This window comes from Eurosta solidaginis, chromosome 2, assembly GCF_040869045.1.
Source record: "Eurosta solidaginis isolate ZX-2024a chromosome 2, ASM4086904v1, whole genome shotgun sequence".
Classification (NCBI taxonomy): domain Eukaryota; kingdom Metazoa; phylum Arthropoda; class Insecta; order Diptera; family Tephritidae; genus Eurosta; species Eurosta solidaginis.
Window position 1 is genome coordinate 106,674,131 of NC_090320.1, and position 14,522 is coordinate 106,688,652.

General features: G+C 34.4%; 1 pseudogene; it reads left to right on the forward strand.

The window, feature by feature from the left end:
- Positions 1-5,049: 5,049 nt before the first annotated feature.
- Positions 5,050-12,606, forward strand: LOC137241591 (T-complex protein 1 subunit eta pseudogene; annotated as a pseudogene).
- Positions 12,607-14,522: the final 1,916 nt, after the last annotated feature.

Consider the following 14,522-nt stretch of genomic DNA (forward strand, 5'->3'; position numbering starts at 1 on the left):
TTCCACTTCATTCATTTAATTTTGAAAGTATTGCACATTTTAGATAACACGCTGTTCACAATGGTGTTGCACTTATATATACAGGAGGATAGTTGTAGGAGTTTGTTTGAAAAGCATTGATATAGAGTTAACTTTTTTAAACTAATGTAGCGCTCGACAGCTGCTTAATATAGTACAGATCTATTGTTATTTATTTATTTTATTTTGGCAGGATCGCCATTATAGAATAATTATAATAAACTATTTATTCTATAAATTTTTATTGAATTATTTTGAAATATTAATTCGTTTAACAAAATTTTATATTCTAACATAATTTTCTTATTTTGATAACTTCCAAAATTTTCATTTAAAAAGGTAACTTAATTATTTTAAAAAAATTTAAAAATCACAAGTAAGAAACAAGTAAAAGTATTAATATAAATAAAATAAACAACTTAGTATAGACCCTACACCGTTAAAGCTGCGACTTTTCCAGCCACAACCTTCGAGTTGTGTTGTTTTATACGATTTCGCAGTGCTGTTCTTATATCATTAACAGAACGAATTTGAGTAGGTATCGCCTCGCGGGCTTTACCCTCGAGTTTAGATTTTATAAAAGAAATAAAAGTATCCGTTAAAGTTCCGTCACTTAAACCTTCAATCAAATCTATTTTGTCTAGAAGTGATTCTAAATCAAGTGGATCTCCACTATAATTTTCGCGTATGGTTGAAGCACAAAGACCAACGATACTTTTCTTTTGTTCTAAAGTAGCCATTTCAAAAAGAAAGAAAGAAAAAAATTTTAGGTGAATTACTTTCTGCTGATTGATTTTCTAAAGACAATAATAAACTTGGTTTTGTATTAAAACTTTCTGAATTTTGAGAATTTAAGTCGAAAAATTCTTCGTCTGGCTCGTCTTCAGGAATAGTCGCTAATTCTTCTACAGGAATTTTCCTTTGGCAATTTAATCGATCAAAGCATTTAACCCTAGGACTTATACCCAACTTTTGCTACGACTTCTTATACCCGGGTAAAGGTGTGGCCAGTAGCCTGTTTTATCCGTTTTTTCTCATTTTTTCTGAGAAACAAGTTATTTTTTTAATGCAATGTTGTAGCTGACTGTCTTACGAACATTTTAAGTAGTTATAAACATATATTTGTAGCCTGATTCTAAGAATTGCGCGCATTCTAAGTTATTTGTAAGAAATCAATAATTTCTATTGTTGTTAGAATTTTTAGAATACAACTTTTTCACGCACTCTTATTTATTTAGAAGAAGACATTATATTGTACCCTTGCTAGAATTTGCTGACAAACAACATTTGGTATAATCCAACTACCTGGCAGGTAAGAAATGCTTCCAGAAACTTAAGGGTTGCAGCTATATAAACGGCAGTTTTGCGAGTTTATATTCTTTGTAAAGTGTTCTTTTGAAGTGTGAAGTTGATTTATATTTGTGAAAATAACAGGTCAGAAAAAATTAAAAATATTACAACATGGATAGCAGAAGGAACATGGAGTATTTGTCTTCGAATCAATATATGAGGTAAATACAAATAACTCAAATATAATTTCATAAATGGAATAAAAATTAATTATTTTTATATAGATTATCTGACGCTGAAAAAGAGCAGTACATACAAACCCTGTTTGACGAAATCTCAGATGATGAATTATTTTCCGACCCTGAAGGGGATGAAAGCGAACAAGTAGCAGTAGCAGATGGCGTGGTTGAATCGGATGTAGAAGACCCTGATTACACAATTGACAATGCCCAGGTAGATGAGGCTGATTACGAAGAATCTGACAATGAATCCGATGCTGCAGATGATTCTGAGGAGATTAATTTGCATGCAGCTGAATTCGTAGCACGTGATAGTACCATATGGAGCTCACAGCCACGACTTGCACGCCAAACTAGGCAACAAAATATTTTGCGACAGCGAAGTGGGCCCGCAAGATCAACTACTATGATGTCAATAGTCAATACATATAAATGTTTTATGAGAATAATCCCAACATCAGATGCACCAATGCGAAGCGTAAGAGATTTCTTCGCCAGCTCTCCGAGGAACTGTCTATGCCCATAATTGAAGATCGGTCGGTGAATCAGCAAGTGATGCGGAACTTCAACACAAAAATTGCAGTCGCGAGTTTCATAAGTACGGCCCTGCAAGGAAGTGCTGACAATAGGCCATCAACGTCTGCAGCTGCTGGTGCAAAACCAAAGAAACAGCAGGTTGGAAGCTGTTTTCTCTGCTACATCCATGACCAACACAGAAGACGAGCGCGTAACATGTGCAGAACATGTCAGCGCCCAATATGCATACAGCATTCTTCAAATACATTTACATGTAATATTTGTGAAAATAATGAAGACAATTGAATAATCTAAATTTGTTTGCATATTTAGTTATAAGAAATAATCAATAAAATAATATTTTATAAAGAAAATAATAAATAAAATTTTTTTTTTTTACTGGCCACACCTGTACTTGGGTATAAGTCCTAGGCTTAAATAATCGGCAAGTAAATTGGCTGCGTTGAAAATCACGAAATTAATATTTCTGGCAATTTTATTTAAAAAAGAAAATCGGAACTTTAATTAAATACTTTCAAACACGAAAAGCTGCTTTATAAATCAAATGGCATTCGAGTACTTGGCGTACGTTTTATCACAAGATGAAGAATTACTAAGTCCATCGCCAGTGGACACTTTCTTAAAGAAGTAGATAACCCATTCCCATGCAACGGAGTTTCGATAGCTGTACCGACGCATTTTTTAGGTTTCGTAAAGCTGTGCTGCCACCTTTCTACTATTAAAACTAAATTGAAAATTTAATTTTATTCAATTATTATAAGCCGGTGTTAGGCTCATGAATTCTTAAATAACAAGTATAAATTGAACACACCATTAAACAAACAAACACGAATTTTAAATGTCACGTATTGCGAGTCCTTAAAACTGAGTGATTAGTACAATCGATAAGGCAAGCGACAAAATCGTTAATTAAAATCTCGAAAATTTGCATCGTTATAACCCAGCAAAAATCTAGTGACTGAAAATGGCGACCAACAACAAAATATCCCACATTGTTCCACAATTGTTAGTATGACAGAATGAGATGGCCTAATTGAAATTTCCGATCAATATATGCTTGCCTTTTCTTACATGCAATGTACCCTCAAATACGTCACAAAAATTGTCTGCGAATTCGCCATTTGTTGTTTTCAGCTTGAAACCACAAGCGCAGCAACACCCGAATAATAAAAATTGATTTACAAATAATTTCGGATATAATAAAAACTAAATTTAAATAAAGTGTTGTGTGCGCTATGGTATTTTCATTTTATATTAATAATACATTTATATTTTCCACAAAAGAACTAAAATCAAGTAAGTTTTAATGCGATACGGGAAAAGCCATTTTCTGGGAAATCTAACATCATTTTCCCATATCGCTACACATCCATTCATTCATTTTCATTACTGGTGCTACAAAATCTGCATCGATCAATCTGTTATATTGTAGTATTTGCTTTAATATAATTTGAATTAATAAAAAACTATTACTTACAGGATGTCGAAAATTTGTCATTATCGCCAGAGGTAATATCGCGACAGGCAACATTCAATATTGGCAGGATTGGACACGGTAAGTCCACTGTTGTGAAAGCTATTTCCGGAGTTCAAACGAAGAGCCATTTTTTATGCAATGCCACGACAGCAGCAGCAACAACCTATCTGCCAATGCCACAACAGTCGGGCTATCCACCACAACCTGGTCCACCTGGTTGCCCTCCACAACCTCAACAGGCTATCCTCTACAACAACCAAGTGCACCAGGTGGTTACATGGGTCAAATGATGCCCCCAACACAACCTGGACAGGCGCCAATGCCCAGTCAGCCACCCATGCGGGGTCAACCCCCAATACTCGGACGTCATGGTTATAATGTATGCTAATACAACTAATATATTTCAAATATTACTGATGATTATTTTTGTATTATTTTCTTTAGCAACCACCTGCACCTGGTACTGGTATATATCAACAGCCGAAACAGTAGCCCAACGCCGTTTAGATCCCGATCAGATGCCTAATCCGATAAGCGTTACCGTTGAAAATCAAAATAGCGCTGGTGGTGCTTTTTTTTTTACTAATGAACAGGGTTTATTAACACCATTGGTGACCACAAAATATGTGGTACAAGATCAGGGTAACTCCTCGCCACGTTACGTTAGGTATTGATATTCGAAATTAATTTTTTGTTTGGCAATTACATTGATCTTTCTCGTTTGCAGGCCTTTTTTTATTGCATACCTGCAACAGCTGATTTATTAAAAACAACAGCTTTGTCCTGTACACTTACCATCTCACCAATGGCACGCACTGTTGAGGGTGACTATGAGCCACCCATTGTAAATTTTGGTGAAATGGGTCCAATTAGATGTAATCGTTGCAAGGCTAATATGCAATTTGTAGATGCTGGTCGTCGTTTCCAATGTCTAATGTGTAAAGTAACAACAGATGGTAAAAAAACTCTTTCACTTATACTTGTGTTCATTGATCCATATTTTTTCTCAACAGTGCCAACTGAATATTTCCAACATTTGGGCCACACCGGACAGCGTGTCGATAAATAAGAACGTCCTAAACTTGTATTGGGTACATGAGTTTTTGTGTAAAAAATATTTGGGTACCAAAAGCTCTCAAGGTAGAACCTCAACTCATATCCAACATCAATGCCTCGCATTCAATTGTGGACGCTGTACGCACTACATTGGGTTCACACAGTGTGGACAAACATATTGTTGATTCCAGTGGTAGGGCCATAATTTCAAATGATGGGGCAACCATTAAGAAACTATTGGATATTGTGCACCCAGCCGTAAAACTCTAGTCAACATCGCCAAATCTCAAAATGCTGAGGTAAGTTTTTTGTTATATTAGAATGTGTAGAATAAAAATGTCCCTCTTATAAGGTCGGCGATGACACCACTCCAGTAGTACTTTAAGCATGAGAAATCTTAAAACAAATTGAGGAAGGCGTGCATGCACGAACATGGCGAAACGCCAATCAAAGGAACAACAACGTGCTTTATTGGAAAAATGCGCTGCCACAGCAATGCCCTCCAAACTTATCCATCAACAAAAAGATTTCTTTTCTAAAATGGTTGTGGACGCTGTACTTTTCTTTGGTGGATCCAACGTCATACAAAAAATATAAAATCGCAATTTTAAATATAGAATTGGAATTCAAGGCTGAGCGTGACAATCCTGAAGTACGTATTGATAATGTTCAAGAGTATCAGAAAATTTTTGGTGCTGAATGGCGTATTCTGTACAATAAACTAGCCAAGTACGACGCCAATGTTTTGTTATCCAAACTACCAATTGGTGATGTTGGTACACAGTATTTTGCAGATCGTGAAATGTTCTGTTAGTGTACCAGAAAAAGATTTGAAACGTACAAAGAAAGCTTGTTGTGGTGCTGTTATGACTACAGCTAATGATATTAATTCAAGTGTTTTGGGTCAATGTGATTACTTTGAAGAACGTCAAGGTGGTAGTGAACATTTCAACATTTTCCAAGGTTTGATAGTGGGTTTGACATTAATTTTATTTTTATAGTTTATAATTATTTAAAGGTTGCGTTAATGCTAGAACATGTACATTGATTTTACGTGGCAGTGCCGAACAATTTTTGGAAGAAACTGAGCTTCGTTACATGATGGTACAATGATTGTGCAGCGTACAATTAAACATGATTCTATTGTTGCTGGTAAGTCAAAATACAACTTGAAAAAAATATCTAATCTTAAATTGTTAAGTAATATTATGAAAGATTGTGTCCAACTACGGAAGAAAAAACTATAAAATTTGTGTCAGTGAAATGATAATTATTGCTTTTGGTTGTTAGTTGGATTGTGTCGAACTACGGAAGAAAAAACTATAAAATTTGTGTCAGTGAAATGATAATTATTGCTTTTGGTTGTTAGTTTTGAGGCATCGTCTTCGAGTGCCTTCTGATGTTGTTGTTGTAGCAGTGCTTCGCCCGATCCAATAGGTCTCACCAATCACAAATTGTTAGCAATGTCCGTCAACGGGAGTCCGAGGATGACAATATGTGATTTGCTGTTCAATAGGGGTGGACCATAAAGAGAGGGATGTTAGAGGAGTTGGTTCCACATTACAATTGAAGAGATGGTTGGTGTCATGTGGGGACACATTGCAAGCAGGAACATTTTGTATGTCGGGGTTGATTCTGGATAGGTAAGAGTTTAACCTGTTACAGTGTCCAGATCGAAGTTGGACTAGAGTGACTCGCGTTTCCCTAGGGAGCATGCGTTCCTGTTCTGCAATTTTAGGGTATTGTTCTCTGAGTACTGAATTCACCGGGCAATTCCTGATATAGAGGTCCGACGCCTGTTTATGGAGTTCACCAAGGACCTGCTTATGTTTTTTGGCTTCATACGGCTGTGTTCTCAGGTGCCGTATTTTCTAATAGTGCTTACGGGGGTGACTCGTTAAGACCCTGGGCGGTGTTGGCTCATCAATCAGATGTCTGTTGGGATGCCCAGGTTCCTGGGTATTCAACAGAAACTGTTCGGTTAGCATTTCATTTCTTTCACTTATTGTGAGTATTCTCGCCTCATTATGTAGATGGTGTTCTAGGGACATAAGGAGACAGCCCGTGGCGGTTCTTAGGGCAGTATTTTGGCAGGCATGTAGCTTCTTCCAGTGGGTAATCCTTAGGCTGGGCGACCATATGGTGTAGGAAACAATAGTGACTCCTTCTGGTGGTGAAGATTGCTATTGATATGTACAATTTAAACAGAAGTAGGGATATGACACCGGTTTGAATGTGATTTTTTTTGAAGTTATTGCAAAAAGCGTTGCGGATTTTTAATATCTTACGAGGTACCTTTGTAAATGTTTCTGAGAATGAAGAATGAGACCTATTCAAACTCAATTTTCACCAGGAGAATGCCGCTGAGACTTTGCTATACTTTAACATACAATACTTTACCCCATTTTAGCACAACTAACATTTTTGATTTTATTAAATTTTAAAAATGTTTCTTCCTCTACAGTTCAGCATATCTTTTGCCAACACAAGTTGGCGATGTGTTTGCGCAGGACCGTGCCTTCGCTACTTTACAATGAATGTCAATTCCCATCACTGGATATTGCGAGGCGCGATTGACCAACAGACCACGACACCTTTGAGTATTCTTGATCTGAAAATTAATATGCAACGAATTTGTACAACAAACGAACAACACACACTGAATCTAGCTTAAAAAGTATCTAAGAATCTAATAATTCTAAGTTTTTTCCTACGTTACTAATCTAAGCTTGTTATGCTCTAATTAAAATAATATTAAACAATCTCGTTAAATTTGCAAAGAATTTTAAAGCAATTTAATTGCAACGAATTTTTCAATAATTTTTAACCAAAATTTATAAACTAGATGTATAACAAAAAAGTATTTTGAATATAAATATTTGTGATGAACTTAACTGAAATAATTCTAAGTTTTTTCCTACGTTACCATTCTAAGATTTTTATGCTCTAATTAAAATAATATTCAACAATCTCGTAAAGTTTGCAAAGCTTTTTAAAGCAATTTAATTGCAACGATTTTGTCAATAAATTTTAACCAAAATTTATAAAAGAGATGTATAACAAAAAATATTTTGAATATAAATAATTGCACTGCTACATCAACTAAATGGTCCTTATAAATATTTTAATCACATAATTCAAAACAAAAAATTACTATGAGTACCTACGTGCATTATTGCAAAATCACGAAGAAAGAAAATTGCATGAAGGACCCTCAATCTAAAATTATTCCACTGAATATATATATCGCATTTTAAACTAAAAAATGTGAAAACTTAAAAAAAATTAAATCGGTATTTAAGTGTAAATCGATCCATGAAAGCATCGTAAAATAACTTATGTTTTTTTGGTAGTTAACGTCATCGTTATCGTTTGTTAAGAATTTTGTTATTTTTGTGGTATAAATAAACATTCAACACAAAGCTTCTCTGATTATGAGTTGTAATACTTTTTGGTTTAGGTTGCGATATGTAAAATTGCATATTTTTGTACACTAAAACGTAAAGGAGAAAAATTTATATTTATCTATTAATGAAATTATTAAAAAAATATTGTTATATTAATGATATAGGGAAGCGCTAACACGAATGCAAGTGGTTTCAGACCTCTGGTAGGCAATTCACCACTTTAACTGTCAGAAAAAATGTTAAATTGTTCATTTTATGTAAAAAAAATTTTGAAAGTTGCAATTGAAGTTCTGAAAGCTCGGGAATTTCAATTGAAGTTCAAAAAATTACAATTGAAGTTCACAATTTTCAATAGAAGTTTAGGAAATTATAATTGAAGCTCAGGAATTTCAACTGCAATTCAGCAAATTACAACTGAATTTCAGAAAATTACAATTTAAGATCAATTATAATTTTCTGAACTACAAACAGAAATTCTGAACTTCAATTTTCTGAACTACAAATAGAAATTCTGAGCTTGAATTTAAATTTTCTGAACTTGAATTGAAATTTTTGAACCTCAATTGCAGCTTTCTGAACTAAAATAAAAAAGGTATGGTATTAACTTATCTTGTTTGGTTGATTTTCCGACAGGGTGGATAAATGATGTATATTGGAACGATTTTCCGTCATCCCTTGTCAAATTTGGTTTTGAGACAAACCGGCGTTGTGCCATCGTCAGTGTCGATTTTCGTTCTGATCTGTTGTTGTCGTTTGTCCTGTATTTATAGTTCGTAGGTATATGAGCAGGTATTGTCAAATTGATGCTTGTGTATATTTAGTTATGTGTATGTGCTGTGTGTTCATTCAGAACCGAGGGTGGCTTACTAATCGATTTGTGTGGCTGACTGGGGTAGGTAGAAATCTGTGATTTTAGTCGTTTGACCTTCTTTGTCGGTTTTTTGTTTTGGTGTGTTAATTGTTTTGTGTTTATTTGTTGTTGTGTGTTTGTCTGTTGTACCTGTGTGATTAAGTTGTTTCCTGTAAACAAGTTTTAAAGGCTCGAATATTGTGTCAGAAATTGTGTTTATCTGTTCGTTTATTATTCTACCGTCAAATGTTTTCTGTTTGTAGATTTCCATGTTTTCGAGTACGTTGAGACGTCGGCTTTTTTCCTGTATGTGAAGAACCCTAACTGTTTTATTGATGTTTGCTGGGGAGCATTCATTCTCGACCATGTGATTCGCGAAGTTAGACTCGGGTATAATGATTGGATTCCGTATTTTTTTTGTAATCTCTAATATGTTCTCTGAACCTCGTTCTTATTTGCCGTCCTGTTTGTCCTATGTAACTATGCTGGCATCCGCAGGTAAGCTTGTATACGCCGTGGCTGCTAAACGGACCCTCTGAGTTAATGTTAGTTCTTAGTTTTCGCCCTAGATTATTCGATGTTTTGAATGCTGTGTTAATGTTGTATTTTTTAAAGAAGTTTGCCAATTTATATGTTGCTTTTCCAGTATATGTCATAGTCGTCCAGCTATTATTTTCCTTTTCATTATTTCTTTTTGGTTGTCCATTTGTCCTTCTGAGCTTATCTACTAGTGCTTTTTTATATCCGTTGTTTGCAGCGATATTATATATGACTTCAAGTTCTCTCTTATATGCCTCTTGTGTAAGCGGTGTTCTTTCAAGTCTATGTACCAAGTGCCTTAATGCTGCATTTTTATGCTGTTGAGGGTGATTTGAGGTATTGTGTATTATTGTATCGGTGGCCGTTGACTTTCTATATATGTCATAGTTAAATCTTTTGGCTTCTTTATCAATATTTATCGTGAGGTCTAGAGTATGGTATTAAAATTGGCGAATTACAAGTCAACTTACTCAAATTGTGAATTGCATACTCGCGATTTGATGGTTTACTGCAACGAATAGTTCTGTTAGTTCTTCTCTTTTATTTTCTATATCATTAATTAATTTATTTAAGTTTTTAAGTTTCCCTTAACTTTGTATGCATACAATCGCATACAATAAAATTTGTATTTATGGCTCACCAACAAGACTGAAAAACTATTCCTTCTTAAGACTTATAGTTAATAATTTACAACTATTATAAATAATATAATATATTATAAAAATGTTGAATAAAAGAAATGTTAATGGATTTGAATTAAAGAAATGTTTTATTTATATAGCAGTATAATCCAAGTAAAAAAACGGTCATAATACTAGTGAGAAGGCGGTCATATTAACCTAAAAATACTCGTAAAGTTACAGGTATATAACTTAAAAAATGACTGCCATAACGAATGTAAGAACAGTACAGCACTATAGTTTGTTTACATTTCGATAACCTAATACCGCATATGTGTGAGCAGTATGGACAATCACATAAATAGGTACGACGGAATGGACTGGTCACAAAAGGGCCCGACGCCCTGTACAAATGCTACTTAATGATTTACGTGTTCCAACACAGATCTTAGTCATTTTACTGGTCAATTTACGAGTACATTTTTGCTGGGAAGGTAGTGAATACCACTACTGTAGTTGTGACCATGGTACAAAAACCAGGGGGTCAATTCCCTAACTGTGAAAAACTGAAAAATGTACACTCATTGAAAACTCATTTGCACACACAATTTACACTTTAAATTTTCATGCGATTCTGTATATTATTGTGTACATTGTTTTGCTGAATGAGCGCTGAATGTAAAAGTCTTATGTCAGTGAGAAAATATTCATCAAATGCCATGAAAACAAAAAAGTCATTCTGCAACAGTGCGTATGAGTTTTGAATGTCAGAATAGTGTACACTGGCTGCCAAGAAAACTCACGAAGTTTTTATCAGTGAGTTTTTTTGTTCACAGTTTTGCTTTACAGAATCAGAATTTCAAAGTTTACACAATTTCTTGGGTACACTTTAAAACTCACAGTTAGCGAATAGGGCCCCAGGTAAAAGCATGAGAGATGCATTTTACATGTTTTTTCATTCGAAGCTAGTCATAAAATGTCAAACTTTGTTTATGTTTACATTTTTTGTTTATCTACTTTTGATGTGAAAATATATTTGGTAATTCTTTACTTTAGCTCACAACAACTAACACTCGTTCAAAAATATCGGCAGAGGTGTCAAAAGACGCGCTTTGGACCCAGGGCCATGAATCCGAAAACGGAAATTGAAAATTATTGAAATGAAATTATTTCTTTCCAGATGTATTTACAAACAAAGTTGAAAATTTGCATGTGGCTGTTGTAATTTTGATGGTGTTGGGTACCCACAAAAAAACTGTGGGTAAAAGTGTTTTGCGCGAATATAGGTTTGGTCTCTAATGGTAATTTTTTATAAGCGCGGCCGAAGGCCGCCAATGCAGAAAAGTGATCTGCGCAAAAATACTCTGGATTCCACCCCCGGTTTCGGAGCGCTCCGGTGCCATTTTTCATTTTTTTGGGAATATTTTTTGACAGAAATAAAATTATTAATTTGCGCTTTCGGATTCGTCGTCCTGAGTCCAAAACGCATTTTTTCATACCTCTCCTGATATTCTTTCACATACATACTATATATTTACTTTTGGATTATTTATATCATCCATATGATGGCAAGAAAAAAACTGGAGTATAACCGATATTGGAGTTGAAAATGGAAATATTCCAAGCCGAACTTTTGCCATAGCAGGTACCGATACCAGATCCAGCCTAAGGCCGAAATTGCTACAAAAGCCGGAACCGTAATTTAAGTCAGTACTACAACCGAACTAGTATCCAAAAATTAAACCGAAAGCAAAATCGGTTCCGAGCAGAGGAGCCAAAAGAAAAATTGGATCAAAACAACCATGCAATGGTACTGAACCCAAAAGTTCTGTGGCATAGGGACTCAATTTGAAAATCTCACCACACCCGTGCTTTTTATAATTAAAAAAGATTACATCTCAAGACATGGGGTACATATGCTTCAAAGAAATCTGCACCTCAAATACCGACACGACGAGTTTCCAACGTTAAACGTTATTATGTATATATGTATCTTCGATATTTATTAGGTTACTAAATTACTTAGTTTTTACTTTACAAAATATGTACATGAAATTTTAAAATAAATCAGTACTTATTCATGAACATACTATTAACTCAGCATTTTATATACAATCTCATCCTAAATTTTCAACATCTCTTGAAGACAGTAACGTTAGCACTCATACATACATGTATTGAAAATAAGGTAAACTACAAAAAACATTTAGCAATAGCAATAGCATTTCCAAATATCTATATAATAATACGCTAACAAAATTTCCATACAATCAATTGACAGGCTGTTTCGCATACGTAAAATCATATAAAAGTTATTTTTTTTTTTTTATTTTAATTGACACCGCATACGCAAGCGTCGGTTGGCAAGGTGCTTTAAAGAGCCCTTATACTGCCAGGTTATCTTTCAATTTCGTTATTTGTATAACAGTTAATTTTTTTGGTTTTTTTTCCTTGGCACCACGCCAGCCACAATATTATTAATATATGTATATTTGAAAATTCAATTTAATTTTTATGGCGTCACACCAGATATTCCGTTAGTTTATGTATTTATGTTAAAATTTAAGGTTAGGTTTTTTACTGGCACCACGCCATTTTTCCTATATTAAGTTATATGTAAATCGATTTGGTATTATGTGGCCCACGCCAGGTTATAAATTCCAATTTTTCAAATGCTTTCACTTATACTTTCTGATTCAATTATTTAGTATTTTTCAATATTTTTAATTAGATTTTTGCCATTTCGTTTCCCACACTATCCGCCATTTTATTCTCAACCGCATGAATATAGTCCTTTAATAACACGCGGTTGAGTTGTGGGGAAAACCGAACTTGACCCGACGACGTTACAAAACGAAATTCCGACATAAAAGTTATATGAATCGATTCGTATTGATCAGCCGCAGTGCATTGGCCTATTTTTGTTAACAAATATTACTCTATTTGTTTATAATTAATAGAAAAAGTTTTTTGTAAATTCGAAAATCTGTGCAACTATCGAAATTGCCATCTGTAGGACGCATTATGTTCACAAACCCCCCTGAGTACATAGCTCCAAATGCTCAATTGTCGCGTTGCTCAAATGTTTCATCCCTACATATGTATATATTTGTACACGCGAAACGGTGAGAGAACTACTGCTACGCTCATTTTCTGTTGAAATAAAATATTGTTTCCCATTGTTTGCCAATTACCTATATTGGTCTGTACCAAAATCCTTAAAAAATTGTTCTAAAATAATTGTTAGCGCACAAAAAAACCTTAAAGAGAAGCAATAACTTAACCGGCCTATTTTTTTGGACAAATTTTACTTACACGTAAAAGCATAGGTCTTTATTTAACAGATTCTTTGTTTTTCATTTTAGGTGCTTTAAAAAAAGTGAAATCAGAAATAATGAGTCAACTTTTGTTCAAACTCACTAAATTTATTTATTTATAACAATTAATTGCAAATTTGACCCAAATGTTTTTTGCATTTCCTTTATGCTCATTTTAGATATAGCACGTCTTATAGTGAACAAAAAATAAATAAATTTGCTACACAGAAATTACATTAAAATTTGTATATTGTCTTTTATGCTAATTTATTTTGATATTTCTTATTTTATTTTATTATATTATCTTTTATTTCCACTTAGTGTATTATTATTTAAACGCATTTTGATTGAATCGGAAAATTTCACGTTGTATATTAAACGAAAAAAACAACCCAAAAACGTTTTCGATTTTAGGTCGAAATATTGCATAGGCAGTATATTATCCACTATCTATATATTAATACGCTAACAAAATTTCCATACAATCAATAGACAGGCTGTTTCGCATACTTAGCATACGTAAAATCATATAAAAGTTATATGAATCGATTCGTATTGATCAGCCGCAATGCATAGGCCTATTTTTGTTAACAAATATTACTCTATTTGTTTAAAATTAATAGAAAAAGTTTTATGTAAATTCGAAAATTGTGCAACTATCGAAATTGCCATCTATAGGACGCATTATGTTCACAAACCCCCTTGAGTACATAGCTCCAAATGCTCAATTGTCGCGTTGCTCAAATGTACTCCATAGCACTACCACCGCGCTAAATGCCATTAGCACCCAGATAAATTGCGGTTTAAATAAATATCCCCACCATAGAACAGTACTCGTAGCGCTAGACCTATCAAAAGCTTTTGATACGGTCAACCATGGCTCGTTACTGCAAGACCTGGAAGGGTCTACCCTTCCCCCATGTCTTAAAAGGTGGACCGCAAATTATCTGGGTGGTCGGCAGGCATCGGTTCAATTTAGAAAGGAAACATCAAAACCAAGGAGAATTAAACAAGGGGTGCCACAGGGTGGTGTCCTGTCCCCACTTTTGTTTAATTTCTACAAATCTAAGCTACCTTCACCACCGGAAGGAGTCACAATCGTTTCCGACGCCGATGACTGCACAATAATGGCCACAGGCCCAGGCCCAAAGATCGATGCGCTATGCAATAA